General features: G+C 43.0%; 1 protein-coding gene across 1 annotated transcript in view; it reads right to left on the bottom strand.

Annotated features, from left to right (window-relative positions):
* The window catches only part of Kul (Kuzbanian-like), a 692,619-nt gene that overhangs the window by 428,892 nt on the left and 239,262 nt on the right, over window positions 1–24,465 (bottom strand). The window lies entirely within an intron of this gene.

The following is a 24,465-nucleotide window of genomic DNA, read 5'->3' as shown; positions in this document are numbered from 1 at the left end:
GTGCCATGTAATTTCAGATTATTGGCTTTTACTTTACAGCTCGCCTTGTCTTCGACAAGGTTAAACCGATTTTATGATAAACATTTCGAATCAGATACACTAAGGAAGCGATCGGGAAAAAATCATGGACAAATCCTCAAATGTTTGACGTATGAATACGTCTGTGATTTCAATATGTGGGTGCACTTTGTGAAATCGGAACATGTAACAAAATTATGAAAGATTTTGAACGTTAATAACTCAGTTGCCTCTGGACCAATTTCAATAATTGTATCACCAATCGATCAGCAATATTTTTACGCACCTGCTAAGCTTAAGACTATTGAAAATTGCACGAATGTGCAACTGTTGCTGTGATAATTTCCCTAACACAGATGTCAAAGTTTAATTCCATCCGGTCTCACCAAAAGGGGTTTATTCAATCACCGGTTGGTGAGTGGTGGTGTTCTCCAGTACACAACAAAAAGGCTCCCCGCAAGCAGTTCGCTATCAAGGCTGATCGGATTTAGTTCCAATCACCGTGTGTGATGGTGTCAGGTCGTCGGCATCAGCAGCAGCAGTGCTTTTGGCGCGTGGCGTTGAATATTGTTCTCCAGTACACAACGAAAAGCTGCCTGCATGCTGTAGCCCACTAGCTATGTCAAGCGCGTCTCCCTCATTCCAAACAACATACAGCTCACCAGTCTCATCTGTGTGTAACACCTTAATAGCTCAGCATTACTCAACCATCACGACAAACCGCCCTTTTCAGGACCACCATAAATTGGCAAAAAGAGTATTTTTTAGACATTTGTCAAGGTCATCAATCGGATGTCAGTTCCCCAGATAAAGCTGGAATTAGGGCGTACCAGTTTTTGTAAACAATGACTTCTTTCGATGATGTCTTGAAAGTCAAGACTCGCGCACGCAAATCAGGGTTAAACTTCCCCTACCCGATAATTATAGCTCTTCGTGAGTCGCTGTAGGTTATCTATGTCAAGCGCGTCATACTAAAGAGTATGAACAGAGAGAACCCCGCTCAAATTCCTAGTCCTATACAAAATACAAGCTCCTGCTGCAGGTCAACAACCCCCTTGTAGTTTTTTTTTTCTAGAAACTTCAATTCAACTCAATTTTCTTCAGAAATTAAGACCATTTACCCGGAGAAATCAAGCATAAACTTATCAAAATCTGAATGTATTTTCATAACGCCAGGTAGATGAAGTAAGAGTTCAATTAAAATTAGAAGTAATGTTTTGAACATCTCTTTTAGCCTTCATGCAGACACCAATTTTCGATGACTTTAATTAAGGAGCTATCTGGTTTTGTTTCGATAAGATATTTCTACCAAAAAATAGAACTGATCTAAATCAAAATTTAATAATCCTGGTCAGTTCTAGTGGTATCAAACGAAACATCTTGTTTTAATAGCGTTCTTCCTCAAAAGATAGAGCTGATCTAGATCAAAATAAAGTGATTTAGGTAAAAACGAATGATGTCAAAATAACAATATAAAGATTAGACCTTATTCACTTGAACAACATTCCCGAAGACTACAAACCGGTAAGGCTTGAGTTTTAGGGGCTATGAGATTTTTTTCCGATAAGATGCTTCTACCAAAACATTGAACAGATCTAGATCCAATTGTATTAATCCAGGTCGGTTCTAATGGCCGAGGGGGACGACTCTATCTACGATGCAGGAAAGATTGTGTTTTGCTGTGGCTAGCAGCGCAAACGCTGAGTAGATAGAAAGAAGATTGACGACGATTCTGAAGATTTCCTGCAAAAAGATGATGCGCGGTGCAAATAGATGCGAGAAATGAAAGAAGATTTTTCGAAGATTGATTCGCTAGTGTGAGATTTGTTGAGCATCTAGACTTGAGATTTAGATGTGTCGCCCCCCTCGCTAATGGCATTAACACATAGCTCTTATCTACCTGGAAAACTTTAGTGACAATGTTGTTTTAAAAGTGTATTTTTTCAACAGATATAATTGATCTAGATCAACATATAGTGATCTACATCAAATCGAATAATGGCAAAAGAGAGATCTTTGCCAAAGACACCAAAGCGAAAATGTTTTAAAAAATCACTTAATCGCAACATCATAAAATCTCAAATTCAAAAAATTTACAAATCATATGACTTGATAGTCAGGGCATTAGAAAATCTGAAAATCAGATAATTAGATAATCAAACAAATAGATAAGAACAAGATAAAATATCATGAAATCATGAAATTATAAAATGTTAAAATCAGAATGTCAGAAAATCAGAACAAAAATAAATCTGATAACAAGAAATTCAAATAAAACCATAAATTCACAAAATCAGATAATTTGAATACAAAAAATCAGAAAATCAGAAATTCTTGGAATCAGATCATTCAGATAATTAAAAAATCTGATAATATGAAAATCATAAAATCGCAAAATCGTTAAATCAGGACATTTGCAAACCAGAAAATCAGATTATTTCAGATAATCCTAGAATTATCTAATCAAAAATTCATATTTAGAAAATCAGAAAATCAAAAACGCAAAAAATCTTGAAATCAAATCATTAGAAAATCAGAATATGGTCAAATCAGGTAATTAGATCAGTTTTTCATACTCGACGATCAGTCGAGTATTAGTACAAGACACTGAAGAAGTCTGCACATTGTATACGAAATACGCGTATCTGTCAAGGATAAGCAAATAAAGTAGTGGAATTAAATGGAAAATAATAATCCTTCTCTCTCTCATTATCATAAATTCAAAAAAATCTGATAATCAGTACATTAGAATATTTGGGAATCTGATAATCAGAAATTCGAAACAATTAGAATATTAAATCATAAAATCATAAAACTATAAAATCAGTGTTTGAGAATTTTGTGACGACATCCCTACCTCCCGAGCAATCAGCGTACCTACAATACCAACTAACCTTGCTGGCGCCAAAAATCTGCCAGTGCAAAGCGAAGAGAAAACAAACGAAACACTTGTATTCGAACATAGTCCGCATTGTGCTATCTTGCCGTGTGGATCTATTTGCTTTTTGCTTAAGGAAGTCTTACTACTACCTAAAGCTACAACAAATTTAAACAGCACTTTTCAGTGCTCAACCTGTAAAAATTTTCTACCTTGTTCAATTCCCCTTATTCCTCTTCGATTCTTGTTTGGACCCTACCCGAGGTAATCCTTCTTGGATATCGATTTGGAAAATTCCTCTTCGATCCTTCAAATTCTTATAGTAAAAATTTACTGCCGCCATGGCGCCTAAACGCAAAAGAAAGGGGCAAACTCTTGACCCCCTTCTGATGAAATTAATTTGAGTAATCAATTTGATTTGATCACGGATGATGAGAATGATCCATCATCCAAGAAAAATTCTAGTAAACTTTCCCGGCTTAATGCCAAGAAGGAAAAGATTCCCCCTATTGTGATAACCACTTCCGATTTCCATGCTCTTCGCATGGAACTTTTGAATTTCGTGAAAGTTAAGTTTTCACTTCAAATTGGACGTCGGGGTGAATGCCGTGTATTCGCTGAAACCTTGGACGGCTTTAAATGTCTTCTCAAGTATCTTACTGAGAAGAAGCACAAATTTTTTACTTACGACACCAAAACTGAACGTGTGTTCAAGGTTGTCATGAAAGGATCAGATCAAAGATGAACTGGCAAAATTACTTGGAGTTGTGCCACTCCAAGTAATCAAAATGAAAATGAAATCCCGTCCTGGCGATTCGCGTAACGGGATTTCTAATGATTTTTATTTAGTTCACTTCAAGTCTAGTGAACTAAACAACCTTAAGGCCTTAGAAAAAGCTAGCCTTATGCTCCATGTCCGAGTGAAGTGGGAACACTTCAGAAATACTGGAGGAAATTTCCAAAACCTCACTCAGTGCCGTAAGTGCCAGAGATGGGGTCACGGAACTAAAAATTGCTACATGCCAGCTAAATGCATGAATTGTGGTGATTCCTCTCACGCAAAAGACGACTGTCCTGTGAAGGAAGATCCTAAGAAATTTAAATGTTCAAATTGTGGTGAAAACCACAAATCCAATTTTTGGGAATGTAAGACTCGCAAAGCGATCCTACAATCTCGTTCTAACCGTCAGGTAGGAAACGCTCTACGTTTCCGACCAGCTACAAATTCCTCTGCTCTTAACAACGGTCAGCGAGGAACAAATTCTACATTCGTACCCTCAGGTACAAATATCACCTCTGGTTCAAATTTTTCATCGTTACCTACTACCCTCGTTGCTAACAATGTTCAGCGAGTTAATGGAGCTACCTATGCTGCTATTGCAACGGGTAGAAATCAAAATACTAACCAAAGTAATTCTAACGGAAATTTTGACAATTTTGACTTAGGAAGCATTACTGCCCCTAAAATGGAATTTTTACAGAAATCATTAATTGTTTTCTGATATGCTTAAATTTAACTCCATGTTTGATGCTATTCAAAATAAAATAATATTGTCATGACTTTAAAATTCAGTAATGGATTTTAAAGCTTTAAATATTTTAAATTGGAATGCTCGATCTCTTAAAGATAATGAAGACGAGCTATTTAACTTTTTGAGAGTTCATAACGTGCATATTGCCGTTATAACTGAAACGTTCCTTAAACCTGACCATAAGGTTAAGAAGGACGCAAATTACTTGATTTATAGAAATGATCGTCCTGATGGACTCTGTGGTGGCGCTGCCATCATTATTCATAGACGAATCAAACATAAAATTCTTTCTTCATTTGAAACCAAAGTTTTTGAAACTTTGGGAGTTTCTGTTGAAACAAAATTTGGACAACTTACGCTTATAGCTGCCAATGCGTAGGGCAGCAAAAGAATTTTCTCAAGGGTGACCTCCAGAAACTTACCCGTCATAGGTCTAAATTCTTCATTATTGGTGATTTTAATGTAAAACACCACTCATGGAATAATGCTCAAAGCAATTCCAATGGTAATATTCTGTTTGATGATTGTTCTGCAGGTTATTACACTATTCAATATCCAAACAGCCCAACATGCTTTTCTTCTGCAAGAAATCCCTTCACTATTGATTTGGTCATGTTGACATGAATCAGTGTCAACTTTGTAGCCAATTGGTTACCCATGCTGACTTCGGTTCTGATCACCTTCCAGTAACTTTTGAAATATACCAAGAAATAATTTGTAATCCCAATAGCTCTACTTTCAATTACCATAGAGCTGATTGGGAGCAATATCGAATATTTATGGAATATAACTTCGATCCAAACATTCCTTTGCAAACCAAAAATGAAATTAATTATGCTCTTGAATCTCTGACTACTTCTATAGTTGAAGCAATAGCTGCCTCAGTACCAAAATGCGAGGTTAAATTCGATTAAATTATAATAGACGATGATCTTCAGCTCTTGATCCGTCTTAAAAATGTCCGTAGGAGACAATATCAAAGAACACGCGATCCTGCCATGAAAGTTATCTGGCGGGATTTGCAAAAACAAATTAAAAAGCGATTATCTGCCCTGAGGAACAAAACTTTTGAAAATGATGTTTCTAAATTAGACTCGAGCTCCAAACCCTTTTGGCAACTCACAAAAATTTGGAAAAAAAACTTCAAAAGCCTATTCCAGCGCTTAAAGAATGTGGTAAAATTTTGATCACAAATTTGGAAAAAGCTTAAAAAAAATAAAAGTTCCCATAATTTCAGTTTGGGTCTTACTAGTCCTATTGAGAATCAGGTTGCTCGGGATTATCTGAATATTTTCTCTCTGGAAAATATTTTTGATGATTCCTGGGGGACTGATTTGGACGGAGTAAGGTCTATAACTAAAAAGTTCCAAAATATGAAAGCTCCAGGTGATGATGGAATTTTCTATACCCTCATCAAAAAACTCCCAGAGAGTACCTTGTCTTTCTTGGTAAAATTATTTAACCGATGTTTCCATTTGGCATACTTTCCTGATAAATGGAAAAATGCAAAAGTTGTTCCAATTTTGAAGCCGGATAAAAATCCAGCTGAAGCTTTTAGCTGCCGTCCAATAAGTTTGCTTTCTTCAATAAGTAAACTTTTTGAAAAGATAATTTTGAATAGAATGATGCTTCACATCAATACGAACTCAATTTTTGCAGATGAGTAGTTTGGATTTCGCCATGGGCTTCAACTGCTCATCAACTCTTAAGAGTTACCAATTTAATTCGTTCAAACAAATCTGAAGGCCACTCAACTGGAGTTGCTCTTCTAGACATAGAAAAAAGCATTCGACAGTGTTTGGCATGAAGGTTGATTGCTAAATTGAAAAAGTTGAATTTTCCACTTTATATTATGAAATTAGTACAAAATTATTATCAGAGTTCTGCAGGTAAATTATCAAAATTCCAAATCCAATCGACTTCCTGTTAGAGCAGGAGTTCCTCAGGGTAGCATTCTTGGGCAACATTTTCACTTCGGACCTCCCTGATTTGCCTCAGGGTTGCCACAAATCTTTGTTCGCTGATGACACAGGCATTTCAGCTAAAGGAAGAAGTCTTCGTGTTATTTGCAGCAGACTGCAGAAAAGTTTAGATATTTTCTCTTCTTATTTACAAAAATGGAAGATTTCTCCCAACGCTTTCAAAACTCAACTTATAATATTTCCACATAAGCCCAGGGCTTCCTTTTTGAAACCTAGTAGTAGTCACATAGTCACTATGAACGGAGTTCCAATTTCCTGGTCAAACCAAGTGAAATATCTTGGATTAGTTCTTGACCAAAAATTAACTTTTAAAGATCACATTGAGGGCATTCAAGCCAAATGTAACAAATATATTAAATGTTTGTATCCTCTTATAAACAGGAAATCCAAACTTTGCCTGACGAATAAACTTCTAATATTTAAACAAGTTTTTAGACCGGCCATGCTTTACGCTGTGCCAATATGGTCTTGTTGTTGCACTACCAGGAAAAAAGCACTTCAAAGGATTCAGAACAAAGTTCTGAAAATGATTTTGAAGTTGCCTCCCTGGTACAGTACTACAACGAAGCGTGGGAAACACTCGTGACGCACTACGATAAGAAAAAATACACGGTGTTTGCCCTCGTTCGTGAGTTCGTTGATCGGCCATCAGCCACCAACGCAAGCGGATTGAAGAAACTGGTGGCTACTTCTGATGATACCATCCGACAGCTAAAAGCTCTTGGCAACGAGTACGAAACACGGGATCCTTGGCTCATCCATCAGCTGCTTGAGAAGGTGGACCGAGAGACGCGCTCATAGTGGCGCAGAAAATCATTGACGATGAAAATCCGAAGTTCACAGATTTCATCGAGTTCCTGCAAAAACGCTGCGATGCTCTGGAAACTTGTTCGGCGTTTTATAGGAAGCTGGGAGAACCTGTGTAGAAGGAGATTTCGAAGGCAACTGGAGCCGAGAAGAAGTTTCAAGCCTGGTGCTGCACATGTGTCGTGTGCGAAGTGCAGCGTGGATCACCCAACTTACCACTGCGAACAATTCAAGGCCATGGATGTAGGGAATTGGCACTTAAGTCAAAACTGTGCTTCAATTGCCTGCGTCCATCCCACACAGCGAAGCGGTGCCAGTCGAAGTCGGTATGCCGCACTTCACAGTGCAACCAACGGCACCATACAATGCTATGCCAGCGGGAACTCAAGAAACTGGATGAAAAGCAGGAAGATGGTCAAGGAAGTTCGCAACCGGAACCGGAATTGGAGGTCGCATCGATCTCTACCAACGTAGCGCAGACGGTGGCCGAAAACCACGGACCGTTTGCATTCGCACTGCTGCCAACGGTGGTGGCAAAACTTCGAGGAGGTGATGGGAAGCTACACGACGTAAGAATGCTAATCGATTGTGGCTCCCAGGCATCTCTCATCACGACAGCGTGTGCCAACCGCCTTGGGTTGAGACGTAACAACGCTTCTTTGGAGATCACTGGTGTCAGTGGTGAAGTCGTCGCATGCCATACCTGAAAGGTCTGCAACTGGCGGATCCCACTTCAATCAACCAAACTCGGTTGAGGTCATACTGGGATCGGATGTCTTCCGGTCCGTACTGCAAGCCGGCCAGGTCAAGGATCCAAACGGTATTCCTGTAGCACAACGTCCTATCTTCTGGTGGATGGTTGCAGGAAGAATCTTGAAGCAATGGTGTATTAGACTGATGCAAATTTTGACATTTTCGCTCCACAGTGCTCAAACGGTTCCAAATCGGGTCCTGATTAGTCTCCCAAAATTTGAACTCATTCGAAAAGAAACTGACTTGGCACAAACCATTTGAAGTTTATATGGAAATTACTATGGGAAATCCAAACTTTTTGTTCATTGTCTTCTTACCTTTTTCCAAATTGCACTGTTCAAACATTCAAAAGCTATACTTATGAAAAAATTTCTCAGCTTCAATTTAGCAGAATATAGTTGTTGAGTTAAACGTCAAATAAAATAGTTATTAATTGTTTAAGAGATTGATAATCTTATGGCATGATCAAGCAGCTGTTTTGTGAGCAACACTGTATCTTGCAGTGTGACATAGTAGCCATGATTTGTGTGCTGTATTCCAAGCGCCAGAAACACCAATGTTGCCTGCTGAACAGTTGATTGAGCATCATCGTAAGACATTAGTGGCTTGAATTATTGATAACTTTTGATGCTTACATTATATTGAAATGTGGTTTAGGACAAAGTTGTAGCTGAGTAAATTTTCTACGAGCTCAGTTATCATTTTTTAAAGCAGAGCAAAATGGTAAATTGTTAGATGGATATGAACAAAACATTTGGTTTTCCTATAGTAATTTCCATATAAACTTCAAATGGTTTGTGCCAAGTCAGTTTCTTATCGAATGAGTTCAAATTTTGGGAGACTAATCAGGATTTGGAACCGTTTGAGCACTGTGGAGCGAAAATGTCAAAATTTGCATCAGTCTAGTCAGCACGTCGTCGACGTAAATACCCTTAATAGCTTTCTGGACTGCATCCGGAAATTGTCTTTGATGGGAGAGCAGCACCCGTCAGCACAAATTTTATCGCCAGATACGAAGCGCTCTTGGTACCGTAAATAACGGTATTTAGGCAATATTCCTGGATCGGTTCGTCCTCTGACCAGCGCCACTAGATTCGGATGTAGTTTCAATCTTCGTCGTAGAGCAGCACCATTCGATACATCTGCTTCACATCACCAGCGAGTACCACTGGGGGAAACCGGAATCACAGTAGGATGTTGACCAAAGAATTCTGCAATACAGGGCCCGCCGGAAGGATTTTGTTGAAGCATCGTAAACCACTCTGCACTTCTTCGTCGAGCTATCTTCCTTTAAGACGCAATGGTGTGGGAGGAAAACACAACTCTTCGACGCTAGTGTAGTGGCGAGACTCATGTGCCCGAGGTCGATGTACTCTCGCATAAAGGAATAGAACTGTTCTTTTAAATTGGGACTCCTTTCCAATTTGCGCTCGAGATGTAGCAGTCAGAAGTAGGGCTCTCCAAGTACGGGGGCCAAACGATGTATTTTCCGGAACTATCGCGAATCGTGTGCTTTGTGAAATGCTTTGAATTCGTGTGCTCCTCCAGTTCCCAGAATTTGTGGAGTTGATCGGAGAAAGGATCAGTGGAAGCCATCAGTAAGCACGAAGGAGCATTAGTGCGTGGTTGATTATCACAGTGTTCTGTAGTACAGGAAGGCAGTCGTCCGAAGTAAGTTAGATGTTTCCAGGCTCAAGAATCTGGATGAAAATTTCGTGTATGCACACACATCACTCGGCAATCAATCTTCACCAAGATTTCGACATCGATCGCACCCTGCGATTGTTCTGGGAAGATCAGGAGCTTCGTCAAGCTAAGCAATGGACAGAAGAGAAGCAAAGGGTCGTTGATCATTTCAACTCGACGCACACTCGCTAGAAATATGGTAGCTTTATCGTTCGATTGCCAATGAACGTTTCAAAGCAGAAACTAGGAGATTCGCTGACCGCAGCAGTCCGTAGGCTACGCGCAATTGAACGGAAGTTCGAGACCGACAGCAGCTTCAAGGAGAGATACGTTGCATTCATGCAAGAGTATCAGGATTTGGGCCATATGGAGCTGATTCCGGAGACAGAGATTCTGGTTAATTGCACGAAGTCATATTATTTGCCGTATCATGGGGTCGAAAAGGAAGAAAGCAACACGACCAAACTGCGAGTTGTGTTCGATGCATCATGTGCCACGACTTCCGGAGTCTCGCTGAATGATTTGCTACTGGACTCCCCGAACATTAACACTGAGATACTGAGTACTTACGCACCCTGACGATCGAGACTACCTACGTGTGGTATGGAGAAGCTCGCCGGACAAGCCAATACAACACTTCCGGCTTCACACGGTGACATATGGACTCAAGAACTCTGGATTTCTGGCCATGGCGGCGCTCAAGACGGCTACGGAAGTATACAAAGGGAAGTATCCTGAAGCAGCTGGACGGATCATGAAGAATACATACTTCGACGATCTTACATCGGGAGAAAAATCGGAAGAAGAAGCCATTCGTTTGATCAAGGAGATCAACGAGATCATAGAGAGTGCTGGATTTACATTACGGAAATGGAGTTCCAATTCGGCGGCGATTCTGAAGTCGCTACCTGAAGTCAGCATTACCGCAGTACAGATACAGTTTCCGGATGAACGCAATTCGGTGAAAGCCCTGGGAATTCATTGGATTCCGGACATAGACGTCTTCACACTCAAGGTGGTCCCAATACGAAGCACGAGCTATTGTCGGATTCCGCCAGGCTGTTCGATCCATTCGGGTGGTTTGCGCCGATCATCGTTCAAGCTAAAATTCTATTTCAACATTGCTGGTTGTACGATCTAAACTGGCACGATCTACTACCTCCTGTCGTTGAAGAAATGTGGGTCGATTTGAAGGCAAACCTGCACTACCTGGAGAAGATCAGGATTCCAAGATGGGCACCAAATTACGACAGCCACATCGAATTACATGGCTTTTTTGACGCTTGTGAGGAGGCGTACTCAGCGGTCGTGTATCTCAGGTCCGTTGATCGCAACGGTGAGGTTCACGTTAGTCTACTTGCAGCGAAAACCAAGGTCACTCCTGTACGTCAGGTGTCTCTACCACGTCTCGAGCTCAACGCAGCTGAATTACTTGCAAAGCTGCTGAAACAAGTTGCTGAATCTCTCAAACGCTTCCAGGTAGACCGGTTCGCCTGGACGGATTCGACCATAGTCCTGCAATGGCTGTCAGGACATCCGCGTAAATGGAACACTTGCGTGGCTAATAGAACATCTTCGATACTTGAGATTCTTAAATGTAAACATTGGGATCATGTTGCATCGACTGAAAATCCGGCGGATTGCGTTTCCCTTGGGATACCTCCTGCAGACTTAGTCGATCATCCTCTGTGGTGGACAGGTCCGAAGTGGCTGGCGGAGGATTCCGCAACCTGGAAACGAAGTGTCTTGTCCGAAGAACACGATGAAGCTACACTGGAGGTACGTAAGCGATTCCAATTCCTAAACATTTCTGTTAGCGTTCCTCCGCGTACGAAATCGAGAAGCAAATCCTCAATAGTCAATCGAGTTTCAGCACAGCCTGCCGACGACAGTTGGCGTACGTGAAGCGGTTTATCTACAACCTGGGATCGAAGGCATTAACACACTATGAGAAACGCGCTGGTCCTATTCTGCCATCCGAGTTGCAGGAGGCCAGGTTGCAGCTCGTCAGACTGGCACAGCACGAACACTACGAAGAAGAAGTCAAATCGTTGGCAAAGGGGAGCGAAGTCCATCCGAAATCCAAGATCTGCGGCTTGTCCCCATTCCTTGATGGTACCGGCACGATATCAGAGTCAGTGGACGCCGGCAGCAATCGTCGTTTACTTTCGAAGTCAAGCACCCAGTTATTCTCCCGAAGAACCACCGTCTTACGAAATTGCTGGTGGAAGAGATGCACCTACGGAACTGTCACGCGGGCTCCACACTCTTGACAGCAACAATCAATCAGACCTACTGGAACCAATTACATCCATTGCCCCTATATATTTCGTTTATTTGTCAAGGCTTATTTGCGTTAGCTTTAAGGAACCGAAAGATTTTAATCAAGATCTTTAGGTAGAAGCAATTTATCGCAACAAAACCTTCTGCAAAGTTATTTATGTGGATAGAAGCTATCTATCTTTTGGTTTTGATCTAGATCAGTTTTGTTACCTAGATCAGTTATATCTTTTGATATTGATATGGATATGGAAACAAAACCTTGAGCAACGATATTCATGTGGATAGAAGGTATATTTTGGCATCATTGGTTTTGATCTAGATTACTATTTTTACTAGATCAGTTTCATCTTTTGACAGACGCATTCTATAGCAGCAAGGCAAATTTATACAAAAAGATTAGATTTATATTTTGACATAATAAACACTGATGTGGATAACTAAATTATGATCTAGATCAGTTCTATCTTTCGATTGAAGCACGACGTTATGAAAAGACACATTTATAGATTTAAATATTTAAGTTCAGTTTACGGTTGAATGCGTAACACATAACCTAATTTTGATTAGAATAGCAACTGCTGAACCGTTCGGAAGAACGGTTTCAAGCCAATAATGAGTAAACTTACAGTGAGTTATAATCTTGCATTTCATTTCAACTGTTGTGAACATGAAATAATGATTTTTATCCATAAACTATTCATTCTTCATAATCTTCCGATTCCGATTCTAAGTTAAGAAGATCCGCACAACATATTTCAGAATTCAAACACGTTTAAATTAGAAGAAATATATTTATGAAGTAATGAAATTGGGTTGTTAGCGGAATGCTTAAATGAAATAGCAAGAAAAGGTAATCTTCCATTTAATTCCACTTAATAAATTTTGGTATCCATGACAGATACGTATTTCGACTACAATGTGCAGTCTTCATCAGTGTCATTCCCACTTAAGAACTTATCAAAATCTAACCCCCTTAAGTATTCATCTTCTAGGTAAGGGAGGTGTTCGATACGAGAAATGAAGAAACTCGCGGACACTCGCGGGAAACTCGCGACTCCGCCGACACGACAATCTTGTGGGCACCAAGAGAAGGCAAACGGACCGAGTCTTTCTTCCACCGAATAAAAGTCTTCTATACTTCGTAACGATATTGTACGACCTATATTATACGACCTCAAGCAACTCTGCTCCCAACTTCTCGGAATATTCGAGAGTGCTGGGATGCAACTCCGCAAAATATCCTCGAATCACCAGGAAATTCTTAACGAAATTCCAGAAGAGTGTCGAGAGACAAAATCGCTCATCGAGTTTGACTCCGAAGCTCCTGTCAAGGCCCTTGGGCTTCTGTGGGAGCCGGCAACTGATTCGCTCCTCTACAAGATGCCGAAGTTCTCCAAGTGTGAGCAATACACCAAGCGAATCATTCTGTCACAGACATCCAGTTGCTTCGATCCTTTAGGACTGCTTGGTCCAGCCGTCGTGAAGGCCAAAATCATCCTCCAAACGCTATGGAAGCTTGACTACAACTGGGATCATCCGCTGCCTAAGGCATTCGCAACCGAATGGGAAGAGTATCAGAATCACTTCAGCCGATTGCAAGCTTTTCGATTTCCTGGGCATGTTCAGTCGCTGCGTCGCCCTTCCGTTTTTGAAATTCACGGGTTCAGCGATGCACCGGAGCACGCCTATGGAGCATGCCTGTATCTACGAACGATCGCAGTGGATGGATACGTCACCATTCGGCTTTTGGCAGCTAAATCACGAGTCGCTCCACTAAACAACAAATCCATAGCACGATTGGAACTATGTGCAGCGCTGCTCTTATCCCGGTTGCTTCTTTCCGTCTGCACCGTCTGTTCTGTGGACCGATTCCACGATTGTGCTTCACTAGTTGTCGGGTAGTCCATCCACCTGGCAAACGTTCGTGGCGAACCGTGTCGCTGAAATACAGGAGTTGACAATCAACTGCACCTGGAACCATGTGCCCGGCGAAGAAAATCCCGCTGATATCATCTCAAGGGGCATGGATGTGAGTCAACTTTTGGACGATTCACTTTGGTGGAATGGACCACTGTGGCTCGGTGCTCCTAACCTCCCTTGGCCGCAATCACCAGAAGTTCTCGGCCGACTGAAGGAAAAGGACCTTGAAGCAAAAAGAGGAATAGCGCTTCCTATCACGGAATCGCAAGTTAGCGATATCATAACTCGTTTTTCGTCATTTCCCGTTTGCCTACGGATTGGTGCACTAAAGGGTGATACGGTCAAAATTTGGTCAATATCAACTTGACTTTTTTTTCAATTTTGCATTTAAAAAACCTGAACACCCCTCATTTTAAAGGTGTGTGTGTGTAGAATGTTGCTCCTATTTTGATTTTGGAATTCACTCTTCAGTTGTCAAAATACCGTCCAAGCAAGAAGAGCAGCGATTCAAAATGTTGCTCGCGCATCGCGAAAATCCGAGCTACTCGCACGCAAAGTTGGCAAAATCGCTAAAAGTTGCCAAATCAACCGTTACAAATGTAATTAAAGTGTTTGGGGAACGTTTGTCGACAGCCAGGAAGTCTGGATCGGGGGAAATCGAAAACCGGAAGCCGCTGAGACGACAAAGAGAGTTGCCGGTAGTTTCAAGCGAAACCCTAACCTCTCTCTCCGAGATGCCGCAAATAAGCTGGGTGTATCGTCTACAACCGTGCATCGAGCCAAAAAACGAGCCGGACTATCGACTTACAAGAAGGTAGTGACTCCAAATCGCGATGATAAACAAAATACGACGGCCAAAGCGCGATCCCGGAGGCTGTACACGACGATGCTGACGAAGTTTGACTGCGTGGTAATGGACGACGAAACCTACGTCAAAGCCGACTACAAGCAGCTTCCGGGACAGGAGTTTTATACGGCAAAAGGAAGGGGAAAGGTAGCAGATGTTTTCAAGCACATGAAACTGTCAAAGTTCGCAAAGAAATATCTGGTTTGGCAAGCCATCTGTACCTGTGGCTTGAAAAGCAGCATTTTCATAGCTTCCGGGACTGTCAACCAAGAAATTTACGTGAAAGCGTGTTTGAATAAACGTCTGCTGCCTTTCCTGAAGAAACACGGTTGTTCCGTACTGTTTTGGCCGGATTTGGCATCTTGCCATTACGGTAAAAAGGCCATGGAGTGGTCCGCCGCCAACAACGTGCAGGTGGTTCCCAAGGACAAGAACCCTCCCAACACGCCAGAGCTCCGCCCAATTGAGAAATACTGGGCTATTGTCAAGCGGAACCTAAAGAAGACCAAAAAAACTGCTAAGGGCGAGCAGCAGTTCAAGGCAAACTGGCTTTCTGCGGCGAAGAAGGTGGACAAGGTGGCTGTACAAAATCTGATGGCAGGGGTCAAGCGTAAGGCCCGGCAATTCGGATTTGGAAAAGCGGAAGCCTAACTGAATATTTTTCCTGAATTTTATACTAATTGAACTTGAAAAAGAAATTTAATTTGATTTTTTAAATAAACGATTTCACCGATTTACACGCGTTTTCCCTTGACCAAATTTTGACCGTATCACCCTTTATGCATGCGCTTTGCTAATAACTGTCGCAGCCTTGCAGACCGGCGCAATCAGCCAACCATTCCTCCTGCGAAAACCTATCAGTACGGTCCGATCACCGTAGAAGAGCAAAATCAAACTCTGCTCGGAGTGCTTCGTGTGATCCAACAGGAACAATTCCCGTCCGAAATTGCCGCTCTTCAGGCCAAAAGAACCGTCTCGCACTCGTCAAAGCTACGTTACCTCAATCCGGAGATCCGTGCTGGTCTTATTCGAGTTGGTGGCCGGCTCGAACACGCCGGAGTCGCTAGTGATGGAAAAAAACCCTTTCGTACTACCGTACAAGCATCCGCTTACCTGGTTGATTGCTTATTCTTTCCACCGGCAGCAGCTACATTGTGGCCCACAACTCTTGCTGGCAGTCATTTGTCAAAAATTCTGGCCGTTGAGCGGCAGGAACCTCGTTCGAGATGTAGTACATGCGTGTGTCACATGCGTGAAGGCACGGCCCCGCAATCTCGTGCAGCTAATGGGATCGCTGCCAGCGGTTCGTGTCACCCAGTCCTTCGCCTTTGAAAACGTTGGAGTCGACTTTGCTGGCCCATTCTATCTCCAACGACCAAGCCCGCGATCTGCACCGACTAAAAGCTACGTGGCTGTTTTCGTCTGCATGGCCACAAAGGCATCGCATCTGGAGCTGGTGAGCGAGCTAACGAGAGCAGCATTCATCGGCAGCCTTCGTCGTTTCATAGCCAGGAGGGGTCGGCCACAGCACATATATTGCGACAATGCGACTAATTTTGTGGGCGCTGGACGGGAACTTCGCGATCTGTTTCGCTCTCAAGGGCATCGACATGCCGTTTCCAACGATACCACCTCAAAATCGATCCAGTTCCATTACATCCCAGCCAAATCACCCAATTTTGGCGGGTTATGGGAAGCCTGTGTCAAGTCGATTAGGCATCATCTACGACGAGTCATTGGAAACGTTTTCTTGCCACGCGAAATCTTTAGCACCATTCTAGCGCAAGTCGAAAGCTGCCTCAACTCCAGACCCATCACACCGCTTTCCAGTGACCCAAATGATCTGCAAGCCCTAACACCAGGGCATTTCTTAATTGGTCGGCCTCTGGATGCCATGCCGGACCCCGATTACACCAGCCTTCCTGAGAATCGTCTACGCTTGTGGGAACGAGCTCAAAGCCACACGCAGCACTTCTGGCAAAGGTGGCACCGTGAGTACCTAACAACCCAACAACAACGGTACAAGTGGTCATCCGTAACCCGCAACCTGGCTGTCGGGTCGATGGTCATGATTCAGGAAGAGTCCCTCCCAGTCCTGAAATGGTCCCTGGGGCGAGTGATAGACATTCATCCGGGCGCAGATGGAATGGTGCGCGTAGCCTCTGTCAAGTTGCCATCCGGAACCGTGACAAAACGCGCCATTTCCAAGCTGTGTATCCCTCCAATCGAGGTTGATCCAGCGCTCCTTCCAGGTCCATGCGCAGGTCCCTCAGTCAGGTCAAATTCCTAATTCTAAATTTGTATAAATACCATTGCTTAAAAGTAAACTTTCCACTAGATACATGCCCTTAAAAGTATTTATATTAAAATCCTTTTCGCACCGCCCTATTACCTGTAAAACTTGTAGCCTCATATACTCTCCCCAAGCAACACACATGTTCTATAGCAGTTTATATAACCTTTGTATGACTGTTTTTGGTTGTATAGCAGTTAACTCAACATAAGTCAATGAATTTGTGTTACTTGGGTCACTGACCCGGGATATCACAATAGCCTATCGGTGATAGCAGACCAACACCAGCTTCTCTGTTTCTCTGGATAGTAGGCAGTAATCGAGAGAGTAGCAGACGGTAGTAGCCGAGATCGGGATACATAGAGAAGACAGTTGATCTCTACCCGGTCACCGATCTGGACGTACACACGTTGCTATCGGTCGTACAATATAGGTCATAGAATATCGTTCTAAATACGAAGTATTGAAGACATTTATTCGGTGGAAGAAAGACTCGGTCCGTTTGCCTTCTCTTGGTGCCCACAAGATTGCCGTGTCGGCGGAGTCGCGAGTTTCCCGCGAGTGTCCGCGAGTTTCTTCAGGAGGTTAGATTTTGATAATTTCCTTTGTGGCACACACTTGGTGCATTGCCTCTAATGAACAATTATGCGAAGTTTCATGAAATGCTGAGAGGTAAAATCTAGAATTAGTTTATTTTTTCGCTATTTGGCCTGGAACTGCTCCATTTCTATAAAAACAAAAGCCCCAAAATAGCCGAGTAAATCCCAAAAAAACAACAGTTGAACACTAAGTCAAAAAGATAACAGCTAAAAAAAATTAAATTGAAAATTGAAACTGAAAATTGAAATTGAAATTGAAAATTGAAATTGAAAATTGAAATTGAAAATTTAAATTGAAAAAAAAAATTGAAAATTTAAAGATACAAAGGAATTTCTTTCAGTTGGTCTATTTGTCATGGGATTCCGTGAATTGTAATAAGCTGCTTGCTCCAAAATCGTTAGCGATGACCATATTAGCCCTGCCAGCAGTCCATCCACCCCACTGCGACCTAGCAAGAAGTACAGTCGACTTGTTTCGCGCTCCGGTATTTCGGAAGTTTTCTCGGTATTCGGTTGGTTTAAATTATCAGTTTTTTCTCGCTTAGTGATTACTGGCATAGTACCCGGCTAAACAATTATCTGAAAGTGAGTTTTTTTCTGAGAAGAAAGTGTGTTTTCGGCATCATCGGAAGGAAAATTGTTTTTGCGATTGCCAATTCGCCAACCATTTTGCGCACCATCGGTGTGTGATCACGCATACCGGCACACAGATCATCGTCATCGAGTGTCAGCATCTGCCTCCGCATTCATACCGGTCATCCATCATCGTGTGTCCAGCTGAGTGCCGAGCCTAATACAAGCACACCACTACAAAGATCGCCCACACACGCGCATCGAAGGTCACCCACGCTGCGCGTCGCTCCGCTGCTGCTGTGTAATCCCTCGGTGGTAGTAGTATAGCAGATAAGTTTTTTTTTCCTGTTTCTTTCTCTCGCCCATCAGTTAAATTTAATTTTGTGTTTCTGTGTTTGTAGTTTTTTTCTGTTATTGTGTCTGTGTGGTTTTAAGCATCGTTTCAGTGGTAGAGCGTTTACCGCTCCCACTAGTACGGCAAAATGGACGTCTCGTCAGAAGACGATATGGACATTTTGTCGGAAGATGACACCAGTTTGCCACTCGATGGCAAGAAAAGACGAAAACGTCCTATCATTCATGTTTCGTCTCAGAAAAGCCCCCGATCGCGAGCCTATCCAGATGACTCGACTGGGCCATGGGTTGTCTACTTTCAGCCCAAAAACAAACCTTTGAACTTGATGCAAATTTCCACTGATCTGACGAAGCGATACTCGGCCGTGACCGAAATCACGAAGGTTAGGCATAATAAACTTTGTGTTGTCGTTTCTAACCTGAAGCAGGCTAACGAGATTGCTGCCTCCCAGCTCTTTACGATTGAGTACAGGGTTTACATACCAGCTCGTGATGTGGACCTCGAAGGTGTGGTCACCGAAGCGAGTCTGACCCCCGAGATCTTAGAGAAGCAGGCGGTTGGCCGTTTCAAGAACCCCTTGCTCCCCCCGGTGAAGATACTGGATGTCCAAAAACTGGGCTCAGTATCTGTCAGCGAGGGTAAAAAGAGTTTTACCCCCACAGACTCGTTTCGCGTGACCTTTTCTGGTTCAGCCCTTCCTCAGTATATCGAGCTGGGAAAACTTCGACTACCTGTGCGTTTGTTCGTTCCCCGGGTCATGAACTGCCAAAACTGTAAGCAGTTGGGACATACGGCGTCCCACTGTGGCAGCAAGGCACGCTGTTCCAAATGCGGGGAGAAGCACGAGGATGGCGCCTGCACAGTCACGGCACCAAAATGCGTGTACTGCAAAGGATCTCCTCCTCATGGTCTCTCGTCGTGTCCGGTGTACAAACAACGCGGGGAAAAACTAGAGCGCTCTCTTAAAGAACGTTCCAGGCGGTCTTTTGCAGAAATGCTTAAGACAGCCAAGCCATCGACCAACGAAACAAATCCCTTCGCTCTTTTGTCAGATGACGAGTCTGGCTCTGACTTGGCTGAGGAGGGAGTTTCTTTCAGTTTTCCGGAAGGTTCTGCCCGGAAACGAAAACGCATCCGTTCGCGGAAAGTTGCAGATCAAGAACCCCAAATCAGCTTGCCCAAATCAAGGAGTGGTGGAAAAAAGGAGACTTCTACTCCTCCTGGATTCCGCAGAACTGATTATACCCAGGATTTTCCACCTCTCCCGGGGACATCCAAAACCCCCGATGCCCCAATTTTCAGAACACAAGCCCCTTCTTCATCTGGGTTGTTCTCATTTGATAACATTGTGGACAGTATCCTCAATTACCTCGATATTTCTGATCCTCTGAAAAGCATTGTTCTGGCAATGCTTCCTACTGTGAAAACCCTCTTGAAGCAGTTGACATTAAAGTGGCCCCTCCTTGCAGCAATCATCTCCTTCGATGGATAATTTTCCAAACGAGGTCGGGGATTTGATCACTGTTCTACAGTGGAATTGTCGAAGTCTTATTCCTAAGATAGAATCGTTTAAGTTTTTGGTTCACAATAACGATTGTGATGCATTTGCTCTGTGTGAAACTTGGCTCTCTTCAGATATCGATCTTCCTTTTCATGATTTTAACATTATTCGACTGGATCGTGAGGATTCGCGTGGAGGAGGAGTACTTTTGGGGATCAAAAAGTGCCATTCCTTCTATAGAGTGAATCTTCCACAATTTCCAGGTATTGAAGTTGTCGCATGTCAGGCTTTTGTTAAAGGCAAGAGCCTTTGTATTGCTTCTGTGTATATTCCTCCCCGAGTTTCGATTAGTCAAAAACAACTTTCAGATATCTGTTCAGTTCTTCCTACTCCACGGTTGATTATGGGAGATTTTAATTCCCACGGTACAGGCTGGGGGGAACTGTATGATGACAACCGTTCTACTTTGATATATGACCTCTGTGATAACTTCAATATGACAATTCTTAACAATGGAGAAGTAACACGTCTGGCTGGTCCATCCTCAAATGGAAGTAGATTAGACCTCACACTTCGCTCTAATTCATTATCGTTGGATTGCACGTGGAATGTGATCCAGGATCCCCACGGTAGTGATCAATTGCCGATCAAAATTTCGATTGCCAGTGGGTTCAATTCGTCGGAATCCGTTAACGTCGCGTACGACCTCACCCGTAATATCGATTGGACAACGTTCAAGACCGCGATAGATGAAGCCGTGTCGTCGGTAGAAGAGCTTCCACCGTTGGAGGAATATAACTTCCTCTCCAATCTGATCTTGGACAGCGCGCTTCGAGCTCAAACTCGGCCGGTTCCAGGAACGTCTTTTCGTAGGAAACCTCCTACCCCTTGGTGGGACCAGCAATGCACTGAGGTTTATCGTAAAAAATCCGACGCGTTTAAGCTTTTCCGGAAACGCGGAACACCCGAGTATTTCGAAGCGTACTCAACTCTTGAACGCGAACTCAAGAGCCTCATCAAAGCCAAGAAACGCGGATACTGGCGGCAATTCGTGGACGGTTTATCGCGCGAAACGTCGATGAATACGCTTTGGAACACGGCGCGAAGGATGCGTAACCGGTCTTCAAACAACGAGAGCGAGGAGTACTCGGATCGGTGGATTCTCAAGTTCGCGCGAAAAGTATGTCCTGATTCCGTGCCGGCACAGATGATTCCTCGCGAAACGATGAATTCGGTAGACGAGATCAGCCAGCCTTTTTCAATGCTGGAGCTCTCACTCGCGCTACTTTCGTGTCGCAATTCGGCTCCGGGGGCTGATAGGATCAAGTTCGACTTGTTGAAGAACCTCCCAGACGTCGCTAAGAGGCGCATGTTGAACTTGTTTTGTCAGTTCCTGGAGTTCAATATTGTTCCAGATGATTGGAGGCGAGTGAGAGTTATAGCCATTAAAAAGCCTGGAAAACCCGCGTCAGATCATAACTCGTATCGTCCCATCGCGATGTTATCGTGCATTCGAAAATTGTTGGAGAAAATGATCCTTTTTCGCCTCGACAAATGGGTTGAGACGAACCACCTACTCTCAGATACTCAATTTGGTTTCCGTAGGGGTAAGGGAACGAACGACTGTCTCGCGTTGCTTTCCACAGAAATCCAGTTGGCTTTTGCTAAAAAAGAGCAAATGGCTTCTGTGTTCTTGGATATTAAGGGGGCTTTTGATTCAGTATCGGTTGAAGTCCTTTCAGACAAACTCCACGCTTGTGGCCTTTCCCCATTAATTAATAACTTTTTGTACAATTTGCTGTCAGAGAAACATATGAGCTTTTCTCATGGAAACTCTACAGCTTCTCGATTTAGTTACATGGGTCTCCCCCAGGGCTCATGTTTAAGCCCCCTTTTGTACAATTTCTATGTCAGAGAAATTGACAATTGTCTAAGTGACAACTGCACGTTGAGACAACTTGCAGATGATGGCGTAGTTTCTATGACAGGGCCCACAGGGGTCAACCTGCAAGGACCCTTACAGGATACCTTAGACAATTTGTCTACTTGGGCTATCCAGCTAGGTATCGAATTCTCCACGGAGAAAACTGAGTTGGTCGTTTTTTCTAGAAAGCATAGCCCAGCACAACCGAAGCTTCAACTTTTGGGTAAGCCGATCACTCATTCCATGTCTTTCAAATATCTTGGGGTCTGGTTCGATTCCAAATGCACCTGGAGATCCCACATTGAGTATCTGAGACGAAAATGCCAACAAAGGATCAATTTTCTCCGAACAATTACCGGAACGTGGTGGGGAGCTCATCCGCAAGATCTTCTAACGTTGTACCGGACAACGATTTTATCGGTTTTAGAGTACGGTAGTTTTTGTTTCCAGTCGGCGGCTAAAACTCACATCATCAAACTGGAACGTATCCAGTATCGTTGTCTTCGTATCGCGTTAGGATGCATGCACTCGACTCATACGATGAGTCTCGAAGTGTTGGCGGGCATGTTGCCACTATCGGATCGGTTTTCGGAATTGTCCCTCAGGCTCCTCACCCGTTGTGAAGTTATGAACCCACTGGTAATCGAAAACTTTGAGAAGCTTCTTGAGCTAAACCCTCAAACTCGTTTTATGTCATTGTACTACGTGTACATAACTCAGGATGTCAGCCCTTCACAGCATAATCCCCATCGTGTATGCTTCTCCGACTTCGGCAATTCAGTTAGTTTTGATTTATCTATGACGCGGGAGATTCGTGGAATCCCAGAACATCATCGTTCCATGATTGTTCCGTCAATTTACGCTGCAAAGTTTGGCCAAGTTGATTCTGCAAGATCGTTCTTCACAGATGGATCACTAATAGAGTCGTCCGCTGGTTTTGGTATTTTTAACGAATTTCATAGCGCCTCTCGAATGCTTCAAGCTCCTTGTTCCGTATATGTTGCTGAACTGGCGGCAATATACTATACGCTAGAAACGATCGCCTCACTTGCACCAGATCACTATTTTATTTTTACGGATAGTCTCAGTTCTGTCGAGGCTATTCGATCCATGAGGCCGGTAAAGCACTCCTCGTATTTTCTCATGAAAATACGAGAGCTTCTGAGTGCTTTATCTTTAAGATCTTTTGTCATCACCTTTGCATGGGTCCCATCTCATTGCTCGATTCCGGGCAATGAGAAGGCGGACTCACTTGCTAAGGTGGGCGCTATGCAAGGCGATATTTACGATCGACAAATCGCCTACAATGAATTTTTCTTCATTTATCGTCAACAGTCGCTCGCCAGCTGGCAAAATAAATGGAGTGAAGGGAGTTTGGGACGATGGCTATTCTCGATCATCCCTAAGGTGTCGAAGAATCCTTGGTTCAAGGGGTTGGATGTGGGTCGAGACTTCATTCGTATGATGTCTCGCCTCATGTCCAATCACTATTCGTTAAACGCTCACTTGTTTCGTGTTGGGCTGGGAGACAGCAATCTCTGTGAATGTGGACAAGGTTACCAAGACGCCGATCACATCCTTTGGTCTTGTGCTGAGCATCGTGGAGTCAGATCTGAGCTGTGCGATTCCCTTCGGGCTCGAGGTAAACAACCTAATGTTCCAGTTCGGGATATTTTGGCTAGACGTGATCTGGAGTTTATGAAACTCATATATGTTTACTTTAAGAATACTAACCTTAGATTGTAAGTTTGATTAACCTTGTGTTTAGTTTGTGTATTGTGCGTGTAGTTTTTTTTTATGTTTGTTTTCAAGATGAATAGAAATAAGTTCATGTTTTAGGATTAATTAAATATTTATATAATAAATCATATTTCAAACCTCCTTCTCTCTTTCCCCATCCAAAAAATTGTAAATCTCCACTAACCTCGAGACGACCGCGAGTAATCGGTTCAATTCCTTTAACTCTAGATTTAAGACATCATTCATGTATAATGCAAATGATAACTCGGCTCTGTAAAGTTTATTCGATTGAGCCTGTACAAATAAATTAATATAAAAAAAAAAAGCAGTCCATCCACTTTCTAAAGGACCAATTATTAATCTAATTTACCAACGGACATGTTAGCTAGTATTACAACCTACCAAACCTTAATAACTCAACACTTTCACAAGCGCCATATTTTGGAAAACCTCTCAATCCCATAAATTGAATCCACCTTCCGCGGCCTCCCCTTTATCACCGGAAAACTCTTCCATTAAACCTACTCCAAGCCAGAAAAAAAAACTTCCTCCGAAACAAAAAACCCATCTTTTGCCACCCCCGACGACAACCGGTTGGTCATATCTCTCTGTCGCCCTGTGCGCTCTCCGGAATTACTTTCCATCATGGCAACTGGGTGAGTTAACCCTCGACCGGCAGAAAATATGCTAAACTTTCGCCATAAACTTGGCCGCGCGATAGACTGCTTACAACCCCATGAACCTCAGCCGCAGCGCAGCCAGCGGCTAGCGAAA

The sequence above is a fragment of the Ochlerotatus camptorhynchus genome, unplaced genomic scaffold (genome assembly GCF_037179485.1).
Source record: "Ochlerotatus camptorhynchus isolate MF236.1 unplaced genomic scaffold, CSIRO-AGI_Acam_v1.1 ptg000374l, whole genome shotgun sequence".
NCBI lineage: Eukaryota > Metazoa > Arthropoda > Insecta > Diptera > Culicidae > Ochlerotatus > Ochlerotatus camptorhynchus.
Note: the sequence above shows the minus strand (reverse complement) of the source record. Positions and strands in the feature narration are given on the sequence as shown.